Source organism: Sturnira hondurensis, unplaced genomic scaffold (assembly GCF_014824575.4).
Source record: "Sturnira hondurensis isolate 20B ecotype Veracruz unplaced genomic scaffold, ASM1482457v3 Scaffold0020787, whole genome shotgun sequence".
Classification (NCBI taxonomy): Eukaryota; Metazoa; Chordata; class Mammalia; order Chiroptera; family Phyllostomidae; genus Sturnira; species Sturnira hondurensis.
In genome coordinates this window covers 2298926-2311974 of record NW_028093418.1, presented here as the reverse complement: position 1 = coordinate 2311974, position 13049 = coordinate 2298926, and the positions used below count along the sequence as shown (strand labels likewise).

General features: G+C 52.5%; 1 protein-coding gene across 4 annotated transcripts in view; it reads right to left on the bottom strand.

The window, feature by feature from the left end:
- The window catches only part of TRAK1 (trafficking kinesin protein 1), a 103805-nt gene that overhangs the window by 76518 nt on the left and 14238 nt on the right, over positions 1-13049 (bottom strand). The gene's annotated exons all lie outside the window — the stretch shown is intronic.

The following is a 13049-nucleotide window of genomic DNA, read 5'->3' as shown; positions in this document are numbered from 1 at the left end:
GTGTCTGGGGGGATCCTAGAACCAAGGCCCTGTGGATACCGAGGGGCCACCATACACACATGGCATTTTGTCAGAACTTCGCTTAAAAGTTCCGTCTTTTCCATGTTTCAGTATCTGACTCGTCTCCCTGTGAGACGGCAAACATCTCACATTCGTCGCATCGCCACGCTCAGCATCTCACACCATCACATTCCACACACAGCTGTCCTCAATTCCCGCCCCCACCCCCCAAACCGTGCCCTTCACGTTCCTGGTCCAGACAGTGTGCAGGGGCTGCAGGGTGATGCCCGGGAAGGTGACTCAATCCACACGAAGCACGCTGAAGCGGGCCTTCTAACTAAGTTGCACACATTGGCAATAGGGCAAGTGTTCCCAGGACAAGAACCAGTCTTACGCAACTCCCCCACCTCCAGGAAGAATGGATTAAGTAAGTGCTACTGGGTATCCATCAGCTAATTCCAATGTCAATCATTGTATCAGCTCATGTCACAGAAAGTGTCTGAGACCTAGGATGGTAAATGTTCTGCTCGAGTAGCAGAGGTCTGGTCGGCCCATGGACACTGGGCACCTGCAGTGCACACAGCTGGACCGGAGAGAAGAGCTAACTGGGCCTTCAATAAGGAAAACCATTCGAGAGGTAACAAGACAATGGGGGTCAAGTCTTCCTGCCTTGGAGCAGGAAACAAAGATGGCGGATCCAAGTGCAGGACAGTTCAGTCTCCTGCCCCTCTTGAAAGGGCAAGAAGTGGGGGAGGGGAATCACTCCCAAGATAAATAAAACCCAACAGCAAGGGGAGATAAAGAGAAGATGTGACAGGAGGTCCAAATGATGGGGTGTTTCTCGAAGATGGAAGTTGGCACCCAGTTGAGGAAGAAAGGCTCAGCCCTGAGCACGCGGAGGAAATGACAGTGGGAAGCTTGAGTTAAGTCCCAGAGCGTTCCAGGACAGCGGCAGGTGGGGTGGGGGCAGGAAGGACCTGGGACATCAAAGCAGGCCCAACTGGGAGGACCGGTCCCTTTGCTCCTCTCTTGGGGTGAGCCCAGACAAAGAAGGCAGCAGGGCCATGCGCACACAGGTAGACTGTGCAGGCACCTGTGCCCAGAACAGCTAGCCAAAGACTTACCAAATCCCCACCTCGTTCGTGTTCAGCAAGACGCCCACAGAGCAGGCAGAAATATACATGGAATCACAGGTGAAGAGACCAGTGTCTCCCTTTGGGCAAAAGCCCTCTGGAGTCACCTGGAGGATCCCGCCCCGACCCCCTACCATCCCACACTGCCTTCCCACTCAATTTGATATGCAAAGCTTCTTGGTAGAAGGAAGCTTCGATTCAGGAGGTCAGTGTGGTTTGTCCAGAGCTGAGGAACTGAGTTTTAAGTAGAAAGCGAAGACATTCAGGGCTTTACTTAGCACTTCAGGGAGGCTCCTCATTCGGATCTTCAGCCTCACGTGGGGAACGTCACAGCATGCGCACCTGGCACTTCGGCCAGCTCTGCCCCTCCGCAAAGTTCGGTCCCAACAGAACGATGTCCTCTGCTCGCCCAGCACCCGCAGCCCGACCTCAGGACAGAGGGTGTCTCCCATTAACCTCAGAGGGTGTCTGAGGGACAGACCCATCATTAAGTTGCTCTCTCTCAAGCAGGCAAGTTAAAGTTCCCGCAAATGCCTCTCACCTCGGGGAGAGGCCTCAGAGCTGGAAAAGGGCTGCCACCTGACTGAGGGGACACAGGGTCAAGGAAGGCTGGTGCCCAGCAGGTGGCACCTCTCAGCTAAACCCCGATCTGCCCCGTGGAAGGCAGTGCCGGCTGGCCCTAGAAGGAGCAGTGGACCAACACGGTCCTGCATGACGTACCCACATGAGGCTGCAGTCTTCGGGCGCCAATGGTGTGTGGTGGTGGGGAAGGCAACGGTGCCCAAAGACACACACACCTATACCCCTCCTGAGAATACCGTGGTGCTTGTGGGCACGCCGGCAGCTGCTCACACGCCGAGACTTGACCTGTCCGCCCACGTTTCCAGGGCTGAAGGTCGACCTATTTACATTGTGGGTCCGCGTGCTCAAGTGATATCATTTTCCTTGAAGCATACGATAGCCAGTGAGATAAAGTATCAAAAGGTGAGGTTCTGCCAAAAAACCTTTAAAAACACAAACAAACTCTGTTTATTTGATTTTTTTTTCAATAACGTGACCAGCCATGTAAACACAAGCCACATCTTCAGCTTCCTGGTAGACCTGAAGAATTAGGGCACAGGCAGGGACCACAGAGACTGCTCCCGGAGCCCTGCTTGCCCTTGGCTGCTGGGCCGGAAGCCCCGGGACCTCCTGTAGAGGGGGACATTACAATTGGTTCATGGAGAAGGCACGCGGAGGCCTGAGGTTGGGTAAACAGAGTATAAAAGCCTTCAAGAACTCCCCAGGAATCTTGTTTTCCCCATACTAAACACCAAGCCAGGTACCCTCAGAGGGTTCACTGACCCTCCCAGTGGCCTGAGATATAGACATTCATGCAGTTTCATAGATGAGGAAGCAAGATTCACAGGGACTGTGGAATACCTTTTTTAAAAATTGATTACAACTACCTTCTAAAGAGAGGGAAGTGTGGGGCAGGGAGAGAGGCAAGAGAAAGAAACATTGATTTGCTGCTTCACTTATCTGTGCAATCATTGGTTGATTCTTGTATGTACTCTGACCGGGGATCGAACCCACAACCTTGGTGTATTGGGACAATGCTCTAACCAACAGGGCTACCCAGCCAGGGCTGGACTGGGGAATATCTTGCTAGTCAAGGTCACATAGCTAAATAAGTGACAGATCCTGTATGAGAAAGCTCAGCTGCGACCTGCTGCCCATCTCTAGGGGGGCACACCAGACATGCTGGGGAACTCCCAGGACATTCTGAGCTGGAAGTTTCTGCTCTAAACAGGCAGATTCCATGAGTACGGCGAGGATGTTCACTTCCACACACGGACAGTGGTGGGGGATGCTGGGATGGGTCCCCCTTGCAGGGCATGGGGAGCAGAGCCACGAACTGAAGTGACCTGTCCGCAGAACCATGAAGGACCAGGGCCTGAGAAGGACAGCCTGCCGCTCCCTCTCCTGGAGCTCACTCGAGTTCGTGGTGTGAAAGGACCCTGGCGGCCCAACCTGGAGGAAAAGACCTCCTGACAGTCACCAATTCCCCACAGCCCCAACTCACACTATTAATAAGCTATAAAAAAATGTGTTCTCGGGTTAAGTCTCTCATGAAGGGCATCGGCCTTCTGACTGAACTGTATCCCAACAGGCTCCTAGCTCTGAAAGATCTGCAGCAACGACAGCCTGGAACCCACTGACCCCCCGGCCCGTCCCACCACTAAAAAGGCCAGGCTCCCCCAGGCAGTCAGGGTGGTCTTGGCCTCAGCATCTGCCCTCCCGCAGACACTGCAACCTCCCTGCGGTGCTGGCTGTGTGGCTGCTGGCCCCATCCTTCAAAAGCCACATTTCACTTTTTATTCTTTTTACTTAAATTCATTGGAAGTGACATTGGTTAAAAAATTACATCGGTTGCAAGTGTACATTTCTACCACACATGATCTGTATACTGCGTTGCATACAGAGGTGTATAGGAAGGTGACCAATAAGACACCTTTTAAATCCCAGTACCAGCATAACAACTGCCCTCATTACATTCATAATCCTTATTTTACTAACCATTCTAGAATTCGCAGTCGCCCTAATTCAAGCCTATGTTTTTACCCTACTAGTCAGTCTATATCTACACGATAACGCCTAATGACCCACCAAACACATGCATTCCACATAGTCAACCCAAGTCCCTGACCACTTACAGGGGCCCTCTCTGCCCTACTCCTAACCTCCGGACTAGTAATATGATTTCACTTTAACTCCACAACCCTACTAACACTAGGCCTACTAGCCAACACCCTAACAATATACCAATGATGACGCGACATTGTCCGAGAAGGCACCTTCCAGGGCCACCATACCCCAGTAGTCCAAAAAGGTTACTGCCTTGCTTTAGGAAGCTCCCGGCTCCCTATAAGGTATTTCGTGATTCAGCCCACACCTTCTTCCTGGCATAGAGGCCACTGGGACGGAGGTTTCCCAATATCCAATGTCTGCTTCTCCCTTTTGGTAATGGAACCCCCAACGTGTGTCTGGGCACATGGCCACCCTGGCTAAAAACTACATTTTCCAGCGGTCCTTGCAGCAAGGTATGCCCATAGGCCTGGTTTACAGGATGTAAACAGACCTCCCAAGCCATGCCCTTTTTGGAATGGTGGAGATGGGTTGGTCCTGGAGCCATCTTCTTAACCGTACAAGTGAAGGTGACACCCAGGGATGACCAGGGACAATCTGGTGGGGCAGAGCACTCCTGGGCTACCTTCCACTTGGCCTTTTAAGAGAGAGAGAAGCATCTAGCTTATGGAAGCCACTATTATTTCAGCATCTGTTGAAGCAGCCAAGCCAATAAATACCCCCACCGCCTGTTGTGGCCAGCTCAGCCTTCGCTGTTTTCTCCAATACCTCTTCTGTTAGGCCACACCAGCTCCCCACCGCTCTCCAAAGACATCTTTGCAGAAATCGTGGTTTTTACACCAGCTGTGCTAGCTGCCGAGAATGCCCTTCCGTGCTCAGCAGCCTCCCTCTCAAAATATCACTCAAATGTCAGGCTGTATTTCAAGCTGCCCTCGCCCTCTGTCCTCTGGCTACGGATTTAGTACACAGCGTATTTCGTTACAGTGTTATCAGTGTTTTCCACAGTGTCTTCTCCACTGACCGTGCACCCCACAGGAGAAGGAGCTCTGAATTACCCACCTGCACTTCCCGCCCAGTGCTGAGCACTGTGCCGGGCAACTGTGTCAGTGAGTGTTGGGTGAGTAACGGAACCAAGGGAAGGAAAAGTCAGCAATGGCTGAGAGCTTTGGTCTGCCGACACCCTGTCCACTCAGGATGGACGCTCGCCAACCTTGGGGTGGGGGGCAGGGGTGGGGGGTGGAGTGATCTAGTGGCAAGGTCTTTTCAGGCCCCTATCAAAATCACCCCAGGTCCTGGTTGGGAGAAAGTTTGGCAGGAAAGTCAAAGTCCCCTCAGCAACTCAGCAAAAGGCAAGCTGACCCAAGGCCCGCCTTTCTTACGGTGCTGCGTTGGGAGGAACGCAGTGGTTCTCTTCTCCCTTCCCAGCTTTTCTCTAAGGCATGAGGGTTGGAGTGGGCCCTCCTACCCAGGACAGAGCTTCCTTTAAGGCTGCCTGGGAGGTGGGAGAGGGTGCTGGAGCCTGCTCGGCGTCCGGTGGGTGGGTCTGAGGCCGTGAGTGTGGCGGTGGCCACTCTATGCCTGACATGGACTAGACCCTCATCCCCAGAGAGGGGCTGGAAGAAGGCCCCCCATCTCACAATTTGCACTGATGCCTTGGTGACATGCCAGCTTCATGAAAGTTTCCAGGTGTCCAAGGCAAGGATTACATGTGACAGCAGAAATGGCCACTCTGAAATAGTGTCTGACATTTAAAAACCAGTGACTCTCAGGTAAAAATACAGATCCCTGGCCATAGTGTTGCACACTACAAGGGGTGGCCGTCCCCCAGATGGGGTGGGTGTAGCTCCGTGGGGGTTTCAGGCTTCCGGTCTGCAGGCCGGAGCTGGAGGGCTCTGAGCCTGGAGAGCACGGGGCTGTGCAGCTGCCAGGGAGCAGGGCAGAAGGGCTGTCTCGGAGGACTGTGTCCGAAACACCCACCCAGGCCCCAGGAGATTCTGGGAAATACAGCAGGGGAGAGGGGAGAGTAAGAGAGAGAGAGAGAGAGAGCGAAGAGCGAACACAGTGCTAGACCACAAGAAAAAGTCAGTGAGGGAAAGCCCTGGCAAAGTCCGGGGACGACAGCAGACATGGAGGGCACAGAGGACAGGAGGAGACAGACTAGTCGGGGAGGAGACAGAACGTGAGGCTGGGCAGCACCATACCACCGCCTGCTGCCACCTGCTGCCAGGTGTGCAGCCCTGGGTGCAGTAGCGAGAACGCTGTCCCAGGACTTGGGAGAAGGGGACCCAGCCTGGCCCTGTCACCCCAGCAAGTCACATCTTGACCTGTCTGGGACTCAGTTTCTTCATCTGTAGAACAAAGGGGTCAGGTTGTGGGAAAGCTCTTTCTACCCAGAGTGTCTCCGAGTGGCCAGACCGAGGGGGCCACTGTGTTGGGGGCACCCACAGGAAGCCCTGCGGCCCTCGGTGTGTCAACTTCCTCCAAGAGGCCAGGAATCAGCATTTTTACAATGAGACCCTCCGATTTTTAAATGTTGGACACGTATGCAGAATTCTGTAACCACCAGAGGGCCAGAGCAAACACAACTGCCTCCAGTTTGCATGCTGGGATTTCCCATCCTGGTGTCTCACTCTGAGCCTCAGCGGAAGGTTCCAGACTCCACTAAAGGTGACGATCAAAGAACAGCAAAAGGAACCTTAAGTCACCCAAACTAGCCATATTCCAAAAGCCCAGCATTTTCCCCGTTTTTCCTCCCCACCCAATCCCGACTCCATTTCTTTGCCCAGCAAGGTTGCACTTGGCCACAAGGGGGGTGGCTGAGGGGCCAGACCAAGGTCTATGCCCGAGGAAGTTCTGGCAGGAGGCAGGGGGCCTCCCTCCTCACCCCCTCCTCACCCGCTGTCCCTGGCAGTGACTGCAAACCCACAGGTTTGAAGGTTTAAAGACACCACGGGACGAGACCCTTCTCCCACTCGGCCACACACAAGCCATTCTGTACAGACTTGGAAACCATCCCTTTTACTGAAATTATTTAGAAGAAAGGGCACAGGCTCAAAGACTCACACACAGACCACACTATTGGTGGAGACACACGACACTCTGGAACTGGTGTCTGACAGACGTCCTTCTAGAAAATTCTTCCCTATCATAAAGTCACTTCCTTCAAGAGCCTTACCTAAGCATCTTCAGGGAACGCAGGGTCAATAAATACTCTCTAGCCCACAAAAATGATTTCATAAACCACAAAGGGACCATTAGAGCCAAAAATTATGGGCTCAACTGCCTTATTTAATGGAAGAGGACTCTGTGTGTGGAGAGGCTGGGGAGGTGGGCGAAAGGCACAGGGCTGCCAGCACCAGACCCGGGACTGGCACACAGCTCTCACGGGGTGGGGGGCGGTGTCTCAGGAGGCAACACCCTCCCCCCAGCACACACTGACTCCTCCCCCACTGCTTACCCAGCACCCCGCCTGGTGACCTAAGTGCTCAATAAACATTTGCTGGACAATGCAAAGCACCCGGATCCATCCCTGCATTTTCATTACTCTCACCAACCAGCCGGCAGAGCAGAGGAGGACTGGGAAAGCGTTTTACAAAAGTCAAGGTCTCAGAGATTCAGCGAGCAGCCCGTCACTCCACCAGCAACTGGCTGAGCCAGACCCCACACGCGCCTGCCCCCTCTCGACCCGAATTCACACGGCCCACTCCCACCATCTCTGGCCCCTTCCCCCTGTAGGGGAAGGAACCTCCAAGAAGGCATTTCTCCTCCCTACACTAAACTGTAAGGATTTCGGCAGAACTGAGGACCCTCCTGAGGACTGGGCACAGGGTGACGGTGACCTCGGGCAGGCGCCAGCACACTGCAAAGTCTGGCTTCTTTAAGAGGCTCCACCCCAGACCTCTGGACCAGGAATCCACTGGGGTGGGACCCAGGAGCTGGCTGTTACATTCAGTCCTCTGAGGGGCACTTGCACACTGACCTGAGAAGTGATAGTTTGTCCCTTAGATTTTAACGAACCCAATTTGCCTTCTTAATTTAAGAAAATTGGCAAGTAAAGCAGGAAATGCAGGAAAGGGAGAGGTGGTCTCCCGGCAGCTGCCCCCTCACATCTGCCCTCTCCCGACTTCCACCTGGGACTCTGACTCCCCACGGAGCTGGTGTGAGCTCACAGCCCAGCTGGGCCGCTCCCAGCCCGGCTCCCGCCCCCCTCACTGAAGGGGAGACTGCAGGAGCCCTGTGGGGTTCAGGGACTTGGGTGAGGTTTCTCGGCCAAGCAGGGGCGGGAACAGACGCGAGGACCTCTGAGTCCCTCCTGCCGCACGTCCACCCCTTAGCTCAGTTCCCCAGGTGCCACCTCCCAGCTTATATTCCAGCCCACAAAGGACAGGCATGCTCTTCTTTTCTCTCCCTGTTCTGCACACCCCCTCCCCCTGGCCAGGGACTGTTCACTCGAGGTGAGCAGTAAAGGGGGGGGTAGGTATCTCCCAGAGAGGGAAGGCCGAGCAGAGAAAACGCGTGGAACAGGAGAGAAAAGGCCAACAAACTGCACTTTCAGAGGCAGAAACTGAAGCCGACACTGGGGAGTTCTCTGGAACGGCCATGGCCTTGGTTGCCACCAGAGGCGACTCTTTCTAAGAAAAAGGGTCAACAATGCCACTGGTCCGATTCCACGGAGACAGGGTGTCGGGTTCGGAGCCATCACGTCATCACACGAGAACAACAGCTCCCACGGTACTTACCGGGACAGGTGCACGGGTGCTGCACCGCTGCACAGCGGTTCCTTTCAGAGCACGGTCTCCGGGGAGAGGAGAGCATGCACAATTGTGCAACCCGAACGTGGCAGAGCACACAGGGACACGCCAGTGTGTTGTGCAACAGAGTGGGCACCATGAGGCAGGGCAAAGCAAAGACAGAAGGACCCTGCTTCGGAGGCCCCTGAAGTCCAATCCCAGGTCAGGGTTTCAGTGACTCCCCAGGCTCAGTGTGGCAATCTGCGAAAGTGGGTGGTACGTCCTCAGCAATCAGGAAGATTCCAATACTCACGCAGCTGGACCTATACAGCTGTTTCTTTCTTTTTAAAAAGATTTTATTTATTTATTTTTAGAGAGAGGGGAAGGGAAGGAGAAAGAGTGGGAGAGAAACATCAATGTGTGGTTGCTTCTCATGTGTCCCCTACTGGGGACCTGGCCTGCAACCCAGGCATGTGCCCTGACTGGGAATCAAACCGGTGACCCTTTGCTTCACAGGCCCATATAGCCATTTCTTTTAAAAGGGAAAATTACATGTATACATCCAGCCCAGAGTTAAACCTCCAGAAAAATACTCACAAAACAGGAAGTGTGACTGTTCTTTGAAGTTGTTTCACTAGGGGATAAATTTTTATAAATACTTGGGTTTTCTAATTTTCTTGATAATTTCTCTTCCAAGTGTCCACAATCTATCATAAAATTACAAAATTACCAGGGGAAAATATTTTTACATGAGAATAGCTGGCGTCAGGGTGACTGGAATCGCAGTGCCCCCGGCCGAGGGACCGCCCACCACTGGGACCTGCAACGGCACTGGCAGGCAACGGCGTGAAAACTGGTCGGGGCCCTCTAACCAGCCATCTCACCCTTGGGATTAGACCCAAGAAAGGACTCCAGAAACCCTAGTGGGCAAAGCACATGAGCAGTTAACGATGCATATGATAAAGTGAAAATGCATGCCATGACTGGGCTCCTCAAAAAGCAAGACACAGACTTCATGACCTTACGACCCAGCGGTTCCACTTCCAGGTGTACATCTGGAAGAAGGACACCCTTGTTCAGAACAGCCTCATCCACAACGGCCAAAGCTAGGAGCAACCCCAGTGTCCACCAATGGATGAGCGTACAACAAAATGTAGTGCATGCATCCGGCGGAACACCACTCAGCCCTGGAGGAAGGGAATTCTGACACATGCCACGTGTGGAGGAACCTGGGGGAAATAGGGCAGGCACCAAAGCACAGACGCTGCATGACTCCACTTTTATAAGGTCCCCACGATCATCAGACTCACAGACAGAAGGTAGAAAGGTGGTCACCACTGATTAAATAATTCCTCCTCGTAATGCTCCTTTCTCGAAGTTCTCCTCTTCTTTCCAACTTTGCTCTCTTGAGCACTTGGGGTGGAGACTTTTGTAAACACAGCGCATGGCTGCACCTTCTGACTCCTTGGGAGACCCTGTCTTCTTCACACAGGAACATCACAGTCCCATCAGCTGCGGCTGATCTTACTTCAGCCCCTCTTTCTGGTGGCTCTGCCTTCCTGAAGTTCAATGCTCAGCCACCTTTTGCTTTGTAGACTAAGTGCCACCAGATCCTTTTTTTTTCTAGAGGGCTAGGGCAGAGCTTCCCTAGATAGGGCTGGGAAGGGAGGGTGGTCTCCAGCTCCAAGCCACTGTCATTTAGCCCTCCTGCTATGCAAAAAACATCATTTTCTGGAGTGGGACATAATGTGAAAGAGGAGGAAACACTGATTTGGAAGCTCTGTGTCAGATTTTTAACTCTGGTCCAGGAGGCCTGGCACACACTGCTAACGTCTTCCCACTATTCATACTCCACCACTTTCCCGAGCATCAAAGCCCTAAGCCCCATGGGAAGATTACATTTCTGCAAGGTGTGAGCATGGGGATAAGTTCTGGCCAATGAGATAGCAAGAGTAGTATGTGAAGCTTTCCAAAAGGCTGCCTTCCTACAGCCGAGAACTTAAACGCAATGGCTGGAGCTTCAGCAGCCTTTTTAGGCCATGAAGGTGACCTTGAGGAGGAAAATCACAGATAGCATGGTGGAATGGAAGGACTGGAGGAGTCTGGGGTCCTGAGGACAGCAGGGCTGTACCAGCGTGGCAGGGCCTCCTCCCGCACTTTAATGTGAGAGAAAAATCAATCGTAGGAAGTGAAGCCACTGTTCTGCGCAGCCAAACCTAATCCTCACCGATACAGGTAGTAATCTTTAAATTATTCCTAGGAGATAAATCTGTATTTCTCTCATCATCCATGGCAAAAACAGGTAAACTTATTCGTACCGCACCTCACCAATCTCCCTCCAATTTCTTGGGTTCTGTTGCTCCAATCTGGGGGTTCAGATCCAGTCTCCTGTTTTCAAATTATTAACCTTTGACATCGACAACTACTTTCTATTTTCCAAAAACACACTTAATATTTACAGTTAGACCCTGGAAGGCCTGAGCAGCTGGCTAGCAGGAGTCAGCACCCATGTCCTTCTGCCTGTCCTCTTCTCCCCAAAGTCAGCTCTTATGAGGGGGACAGTGATGGCAGTTGGCGTAAGGGGTGAACCCCGAGATGAAGAATTAAGTGCCGAATCAGGAAAATGTAATTTTATTAACAGGACAAAATTTTGTGAAACCATAATACCCACTGTGCCTCCACTATTCAATAACCATCTTATTGTTCATTGAAATGACTTCCTGAACAGGAAATTCTGTTTATAAATGAACAATGGTGACTTTTTCAGAACATCAAGTGAGATCATGTGGATATTAAAAGACTTCAAACCCATCCAAGAAAATCATTACAGCCCGGTGATAAGCAACCGTTAACACAGACGACAGAAAGGAGACCTGAGAGGGAAGCGATCCTGCATCGCCTGGGCCGGGTCTCAGACCCACGCAGGCACATGTTCAAAACGTGGAGAGCTGCACAGGGCAGCCTCCTACGACGAATCCAAGGGAGAAAACATCGAGCGGTAATAAAGGGCAAACGTTAAAGTGGCTGTAGCAGGAGACGTAATTACGATAGACAGGTGTCAGAGGCAACACAGGTGTCTATTAGGCACACACTTCCACAGCATGACGGTCACTCGAGAAGACCCTTTGGTGTGTTCTCTAAGGCAAGGGTGAGCCGTGAGTCCAGAAGAACAAGGGCGGCCCTGCCAGGTAGGGGTCAGAAGGTTGGATGTCGTCTCGCAAAGCGAGAGCTCGCAAGTTCGATTCCAGGTCAGGGCACATGCATGCCTGGGTTACAGGTTCAGCCCCAGCCACAGTGCATGCAGGAGGCATCCAATTGATGTTTCTCTCTCTCTCCCTCCCTCCTCCCTCTCTAGAAAACAAATAAATAAAATCTTTTAAAAAATAACAAGGGTACTAGAAACCCTTGACTTTCAGTAGAAAGAGTTGACTTTTTGAAAGCTTATTAAAAATGCGGTCACTTTGAGGGACATGGGAGCAGACTAGGCGTGACAGCTAGAGAACCTAGAGTCTGTGTTTGGGGTGATAAAAGTGTCCCCAAATTGATCGTAGGGATGATTGTACAACCCTAGGAACACACTAAAAACCATTTATATGGGTGAATTACGCGGTATGTGAATTCTATCTGAAGGAAGCTGTCTCGCACATGCGCGCGCGCACACACACACACACACACACACACACACACGGGCAACCACAAGGAAGCTAAACGAGGGGCCCCGGGGCATGCTCACTTCGGTCAGTAACTCGACCACACCTCCGAGAACAGGAACACACACAGTTCCGGCCTTCCCCATCAACTGTCGGGAAGGCTCCAGGAGCCTGGGATGCCCTTTTCAGACATTTCTACTGAGAATATGTTAACAAGCAAACTGAGATCTCATGAACAATAGCTCTGGCTGTGCAGGGAATTCGATGCTCAGGGAACCACTCACAGCTGAACAGCGCTGAGTGGGTGAGGCACTACCGGCCTCACCCAAAGCCTTGGAAGGTTTTTTTTTTATTGCTTCCCAACTGAAAAGGGGTATTTCTCTCTTATTGTTAAGTTGCTGTCCTGATACAGACCAGGCCTGGAAGGTCTTGCCAGAAGGCCGCATACCGTGGCCCGCAGTGAAGCCCACCCGCTACCTGCTTTGAGAATACAGTTCTATGGGAACACAGACCAGCTCCTACAGGTATTGCTGGTGGCTGCTTTCAGCTACAACTGCGGAAATGAACAGTTGTGACAGAGACTGTGGGACCCGCAACCTAAAATAACTACACTCCGGCCCTCTACGGGAAGGCCTGCCGACCCCTGCTCCAGGCCACAGGATCCCACGACCTTCCTTCCCTCCTGACGCCCACCCCAGCAGGGCTGAGAGAACAAGCCGCAAGTGTGAAGGTCGCTGAGGTCACGGGGCTTTCCTGAAGACCGCCTGTGCACCGCCGCCACCCCAGGCCACTCCCTAGTTACACAAGGATCCTCTAACATCCAGGCTGTCTGTTTGGTTCACAACTCTCCCTTCGCTGCCCACCCCTGCCATGGTTCACCATGAATGAAACTCCATTTTGCAACTCTG